Source organism: Drosophila novamexicana, unplaced genomic scaffold, assembly GCF_003285875.2.
Source record: "Drosophila novamexicana strain 15010-1031.04,08,12 unplaced genomic scaffold, DnovRS2.1 tig00000820-arrow-pilon, whole genome shotgun sequence".
NCBI lineage: Eukaryota > Metazoa > Arthropoda > Insecta > Diptera > Drosophilidae > Drosophila > Drosophila novamexicana.
In genome coordinates, this window is record NW_020824828.1 from 444,754 (window position 1) to 452,700 (window position 7,947).

The following is a 7,947-nucleotide window of genomic DNA, read 5'->3' on the forward strand; positions in this document are numbered from 1 at the left end:
GGCGAAAATTGTAAAACTTGTTCTGGATTGCAGAGAGCTACATACGTGTCGGACATCGTGGACTTAAAAATTGCAAACGTTTTGTATGCTCCCAACCAAAAAAAAAATAAAAACAAACACCTGTGTGTGTGCGGAGGTAAGCGCGGGCGTGCGAATATCGAAGTAAATGTCTGGCCAAGGCGAAATCGCAGTAGCGTTTTTTTTATAGTCACCAACTTGGCACATGTCGCATTTCTTTGTCGGTGTTGTAAGTTTTGATTTACGATGGCCGAAAAGTTAAAAATTGTTTTCTTGTAATTCTGTAGCTTTTTAGATATCAAGTTGCTTTCAACATAAGTTCTGGTCCACAATGTGGCAGCCTGAGCCTACAAATAAATTAATACAATTTTATTATTTTGAATGAGAATTTCAGCTCTGTCGCAAGCTTCTATATTAACCTTCTATGCAATTTTCATGATTTTTATATAATGTTTAGTAACATATTTTTACAGTAAGATATATTTGCTTTGAAAAAGCTGATAGGCCTCACTATCCTCCTATTTTCTCTACACTCTGTCTATCTATCGCCTTTCTATGCGATTTTCATGGCGTTTTTCTTAAGGTTCTTCACATTTTTGCAAACTCTTAAGACCCATTCAGGAGGTGCTTCAATTAAAGCCGATATAATGATATAGATGCCTATACTTGCAGAGGTGGGATTAATTGTAAAACATAAAGAATACATTTAAGTACATGAACGAATATTGTACATATTTGCCGTATTTTTTATGCATATTCACAATTCATATTTGCGGCATTTTTGAAACTCGCCGCTGGCTTTTTATGGCTATTATCGTTACTGTTGCTTTTGGGATTATAAAATGACAACAGCAACAGCATTGCCCCATCAGTTATTATATATCATTATGGGACAAATCGTCAGATCTCTGGAAGAAATGCTCAAAAAACTCTGAATTTGCAATGGCAAATGATTCATTATGCCAGCTTTACACAAGTAGATCTAATTTTTGTTTTCTTTCATTTTATAATTTACATCAATTTTAGTTTTGAATATCTACAAATCTGAAAGTAAATACTGTGCATATTGTATATCAAATTTGATTTCTCAGAGGTTTCTTAAATGTGCTTAAAAGCGCAAGGTTTTCTGGGTTCGACTAGTCACAACTTAACATGTTTATTTACTTTTGACAAACTTTAATATATGTGAGGAGGCTTGTCAAGCTCATAATTGTGTTAGATATTTTGAAACAAAAGAAAAGCCTTTAACACAAAAACTCAATTTATATAATATAGTATTTCGATGTTTAGAAGAGTTTGCATATGTATACAGAAGTATCCAGAAAGTAAGAGTTTTTCTAAATATTTTGAATAACAAGCCAGATTATGAAACAAGAACTCGATTTTTGACCAATTCGAACACAGCTAAGTGATAGTGTTCCGATCTGACCGCTTCGACATATGTGCTGCCATAACAAAAAGATCTATCCAAAATGTCATGATGATAGCTTCAAAATTGAGAGCAGCATCGACTCGCCTGTTGATATTATATATACTTCATTATGTCTACTTTGGGTTAGACATTTAATGACAAATTTTAATACCCATTAACAGGGCATACTGTATAAATCAGATTTGAATATATACAATGCATTGATTGATTATAAAAAATAACTATATGCGCCAAAATGTGTACATATATTCCATGGTACAGCAGCTGCCGTTAGCCTTTTTATTGCATACTTTTCAGCGCAGCCATTTCACACGCACACACACGCCTACAGACACACACATACACACACAACAGTCACAGAGCCAGCCATACATATGGCGCTTTTAGCATTACATTTGGTTTGCAAGTAGTTTTCGTTCTGTTGCTCTTTTGCTTTTGGCTGTTGCCACAAAATGTAATTTAATACAGGCTCGCATTGTTAGTCTCTTTTGCTCTATCTCTGTCTTGTTTTCTCTTGTTGATGTTGCTGTTGTTATTATTGTTGCTGTCGTTGCTGTTTTTCATGGCGTATAACGGGCACTTGTCACATTTTTGTTGGTTTTTGTTAATTTTCGGGGTTTTAAAATGTTTATGGCACATTCGAGTGCCTGAAAAATGAGAACAATTTGTATTTTTTTGACAAAATCACTCGAAAGCGACTGCCAAATTCAGGCGAAGGCCCATTAAAATCAGCTATAATGCATTTAAAATTCTCTCCAGGCATGTCAACTGCACATTTCGAAAGTGTCATCAAGCTTTTGACCGTTGCCATTCATGTAGGCAAGTGACAAACTCATATGCAAACGGTGTAGTGCATATCAATCAGAGAACGAGAATTCAGGTTTGAGTCTTAGTGTATTTTTCTACCCAAAGGACAAGGTCTGTTAGCACTCCTTCGACAACTATAAACTATGCTGATGATAATATTATTATTTAAAGCTTAATAGTTTGCAACTATAATCTAAATGCAAAATCACTACATTAAAATTTTAATAACTATAATCTTGTTATAACAAAAACAAGATCGAACTAAATAATTAATTTATCAAGTCGCTTTTGCTTCTGTTTATCATGTCATGTCATGTTCTCATGTCCCTTAATTTTGTGATTTGCCTTGGCCTGGCCTGCTGTTGGGCATCCTTTAGTTTTCGCAGCGCCCTTTCCTTTTTGGCCCTGTTGTCCTTGCTTCAGTGTAGCTTTTAACTCAGCGAAATTTTTATAAAAAGTTGCTCCAACGCAACACCCTAAATATCATTTTGTAAAATGCAACTTTGAACTTATGCTCATTGCAGGTGAGTTTCGAATTACAACAAAATGCTCAAAACCCTTTTAAAATAATTAACGGGACGAAATGCTTAAACAGTTTTGTTTATACATAAACAGAAATTCAGTTAAACATTGTTAAAGCGACTCGGACTTCGATACTGATTGAAAATATATAATATATTTTCTTTGCTAAGTCTAGGTCAGGTTTGCATATTTTGATTTATATATTCCACCCACAATTATCTAAATAAGAGCAGGGAAGATAAGCAGTAAAAAAAAAATAGAGAGAAAGAGAAGCACAGCTCAGTTGCATAGTGTGATCAAAGCATGACAGACTGTAAGGCTGACTTAAGTTCATGAAAATCACATAGAAAGGCAATAGCTACAAATTTGTTATTCTGAATTGTGAAACCTTTTTAAATAAATTTTCATTAAGATCTATGGAGTCGCATTTGAGCTTGTTAGTAGAAAACCGTCAGGTTTCATGCAAACGTTTTTCACGACTTTTCCACATTTACAGGTGGAATTGACGTAAACCCCTTTTCAGCACTTACACATCGCATAAGTGAAAATTGTAGATTCCAAACACCATGGCTTGGGCTATATGTTAATCAACAATCAGTTAGTCAGTCAGTCAATCAGGACCGTTTCTTATATGCATGTGGTTGGTGTGGGAAATGTCTCCGTCAAAAATAAGAGGCCCTCTGTTAATATATAAGACGACTTGGTATCTTTAATAAATAACGTTGAAACTTATGCGGTTAAGCAGCTGTCAAGTTTCGCGCCCAACAGGGTATGATTTCGGTTAAGGTTATGCGGCCACAAATTTTAGTTTTTCACCACACACACACAAACACACAAACAGTTAAAAGGAACTGCGTGTTCTTATTAAATTCCAACAGTCTCTGCTTTGTGTCCTTCTGTTGTGCGCTGTCCGTGCCATTTTAAAAGTAGATATCCGGTTAACTGCAGCCCCCATTCCCATTTCCGCTTCCGCTTAATGTTGCTAGTTACGAATCGTTCTATCCAAGCCCAATGCAGTCAAAATGGCAAATGAAATATTTGTTATTTTTTTGAGTATGCCGCTGCAAACCTTTATAGTATATTGACTAGTATATCTCTCCATTTCTTATATAGCTTCAATTCTTTATTCCCACGTTTCAATCTAAAAGCTGCTTTACTAAATGAGCTGCAAAATCCATAAATTAAAATTGTTATTATTTTCAAAGCCTAAGCGTTAGCTTCACAGCGGACAAGTTTCGGCGAAAAGAAAAAATTAATAACTAAGGGATCGATACGGAACATGAAATGATATATCGGACACATAGAACTAAAGTTCACCTATATCAAATTCGAGCATTTTTGGCAAAAGCTGTCGCACTTGCGATAACACATCTGGTATTTTATACTCTTTTTTTGCTCTTAACAAGGGTATAAGAAAGCTGTATAAATGTGTGTATAAGTAATTCATTTTTCGGCTCTGTAAATCATGCAAAAGCCAATCTAAATTTTCATATTATTCCAAACTATTGTTCCAAACTTCCAAAGCTCCACAAACGCGAAATGTCGAAGTTTTTATTAATAAGAATGAAAGTGAATTATTATAATGATCGTGAAAAGCCAACGAAAGCACCGATTTATGTTACGGCCAATCGAAGCTGGGTATCTTTAAGTCGGTGCTATAATATTTTTGCCCTTTATTTATATTTTTTCTTGGTACTTGTCCCTGTTTGGGTGCTGTTCTTTAGTGTTGGGAGCTGCAGTTATGAGGCGCTATATTGTCGCTATAAGTGCGGCGAACCCATAGTACTCCCTTCCCCCCTCGGGCACTGATGGGGCCCACATATGGCAGCCAGCATTCGAAGTTTATTATTTTAAGTGAAATATTTTCGGTGCGGTTAACACAACGCACACAAAACGCCAACCGAAATGGCGTCTAGAATACAAGTACACACATACATGCATACATATGTACATGGAATGTGTGTGCTATATATATTTACATATATATGGCCGCAAAGTGTGCATAAATAAAGCGCAGTAATATTTAGATTACTAATATAACAGTACTGCATATACCTTATTTATGGCCGATGCTGTCGCGTTAACTGAGAATATTTGATGTGCGACCGTACGGCTCTATGTGTATGTGTGCGCGCGTGTGTGTATGTGTGCGCGCGTGTGTGTATGTGTGTGCGCACTTATATCTAGAAGTGTGCAGTTGGCCGTGGCCGAGGTGGGTCAGTCATCCACATAAATTGTCATACATAGCTCGACGAACATCTGTGACGACAAGAGCATGCGAATAGTGCACGTGGGTCGTACATTGCTTATCCAGTCGATTTATGACCTTCTCGGTGTGCACATTACTGTAAGAATAATTTAGGTTAGTTCAGCATGGCTGCCAATTGTCCCACCTGGATAGAGATGCTTGGCTCGCCTCATTGAATTGTGTTGGAAGCAGTTAAAAGCTCTGTTCTCATTTTGAAAATGAACGCAATGACAGTTCTTAACAAATATAAAATACGAAAGAACAGCTGTCTTCCGTGCGCACATGTGCAAGGATAATTGTGCAACACGTAATTGCTGAGATTGAACAAATTATCTGAAGAAAACATGACAATTTTCCATACAAAAACTATTTTGATAAGATTTTGCTCATATGAAAGTGCATGGTGGAGCTCATAAAAGTTTGCCTAAGATGTCTCTGCATATATATTAGGAGCATAGTGAAACTTTAAGCCATAAAGTTATACATACAAGAGTCTACTTTTCGACCGATCGTTCCTATGGCAGCTACATCATATCGTGGTCCGCTGTTGATACGTTTTTCCATACACATGAAAAGCATTATTAAACTAATAAATGCCGAGTTTGATTGGGTTTAGTTTTTCATACAACTACTTCATTCTGCAGCGATCTTTCCTTTTACAGCTATATAATATAGGGAACCGATGTCGATAAGATTTTGTATATATGTATAAAGAGCATAGTTAAAGTAACAAATGGTAACAATATCTTGAGAAACAAAAAAGTTGTTCACAGAAGTACTAAATATTCGACCGATCGTTCCTATGGCAGCTATATGATATGGTGGTTCGATGTTTATTAGAATTCGCCAATGTGTAAAGAGCTTAGTCAAATTAATAAGTGCACAGTGAAGTCAAGATATCTTGAAAACAAAAAAGTTTTTCTATACAAAAACCTAATCTTCGACCGATAATTCCAATATATATATTGAAGTCAATTTGAAGTTAAGCAAGGTTCCAAAATTTAATACGATATGTTTTTTTTCTTTCATGCAGGGTTCAAACATTTCCTGATTAAACTGATTACCCATAAACTGATTAAATATTATTAATGCATTTTCCACAGATCCATAACAACAAACAAAGTGATTTTCTTAAAGAAATACACAAGTTTTGAAAGGATTTATAGAGCACAATTAAGGAGAAATGCCCGAAATAAAGAGGAGGATTTTTGGGCATATTTTGTGGAAAGATCATGTCGCGATGTACACTCAGAGAAAAACACAGCTTAAAATGTAAGTTCGTTTTTTTTATTGCCCTTTATGCTCTAAGACTAATACGTAATCTATCGGATTTAAATTAGGAATGTTTCAAGAACATTTGGAATATTAACCAGCCTAGGCTAAAAATCGAAATAAATTCTGTACTTGATTCGGAAACAAAAAGGCTTACAAATGGGAACGAAACATTATTATCTCTAACAACTTTGAGATAAAAAAATTATAATTTAAGTACAGGGGCATATGTATTTAAATAAGCAAAGCTCAAAAATCTTTGAAGTCTGTCACAAATTTATATTTGTTGCCTTCGCAGAGCAACTTTGGGACCAAGAAATTGTTGAAGCTGGCCAAAATTAAGATGTGTAGTTTTGTCAAAGCTATGTGTGATATCTGCACATGTCATAAAAGTTATAAGCAGCCAGGGGGTCATAAAGAAGACCAGTAACTTAAATAAACTTCCTCAAGCCTTTGATGTAAAGCATTCTGGCAGCACGGCAGGAGAAGATAGTTAACTAACTTGGCTAGCATGCGATTATCCTATTGCTTTAACTAAACGCAAGCTGAAATACGGCATGAGAAGATAGTCCTAGCTATGCTTAACCAAGAAGAAGCTGAAATATGGATTGAGAGATAGTTGGGCAGCTTGTTATCTAGTATGCGATTATCCTTAAGCTTTAACTAAGAGGAAGAAAATATCAGCTTCAGGGCAAGGCTGCAACAGACTTTGAATCGAAGAGAAAAACCATTTGAGGAAGTCGCAGACTCACAGCATGAATAGCTTGGGCCTTAACAAATGCTTTATTCTAAACATATTTGGTAAATGCCAATTTTGGGTAAAAATAAAAAAAGTGCGCTACTTCTATATGGAAATATTTCGCTTCTATCAGGCAATTATATACTAATTTATTTCATTAAAATATTGCGTCTGCGTCGCAAGTTATTCCATTGTCTCCTTAGCCAACTAGCAGATAAATATTTGGACTATTTTACGTGTGCATTCAAATCGACACCTAAGCCGGCGGATTGCGGAGCTCAGCGTCTATTTCAATATTAGTGCTATGCTAGGTTCATGTCACTGAACCCAAGGCTGGAGGCCGGGGCTAAGAGAGTGTGGCCAGCGGGGCAAGCGGCACACGTCAGGTTTAAAGAACTTGATACGCAAAGCAGGCATAGGTTGCCTCAAAACTGTACCCAGCGGCATGAGTAGTACTCGTGAAATTCATTTCATTCATAAATCGCACACGAGTCGCGAAAAGTCGTGGAGAAGTTTATCCGCGCAGGCGCACTCAGAACTGTGCCCAGCTGGGGTAACTGCCATGCACAGGGGCTAAAAGCTGGGCACAGCTTCGAATACTGGGCACAGCCCTTAAAACAACGGGCTGGAGCATAGACTTGCCGACTTAAGAGAGTGCGCACTCTTAAATAAAAACTGGGTACAGAGTGTCTGTGTAAGCGTGGGCAAGGGACGCTATATGCAATCAATTGTATGAAGATTTAACACCCTGATACCCGCATTTCTCTAGGCTTCATATGCAATTTAATAATAGTTAAGTATTATATGGGAAGAAGCAGTTGACAATTATTATCATACTCATCCACTTCTTTGATTTGATTACAACTTAAACTTCACGGATTAAATAAATTGCCATGAGCAAAGTATGGA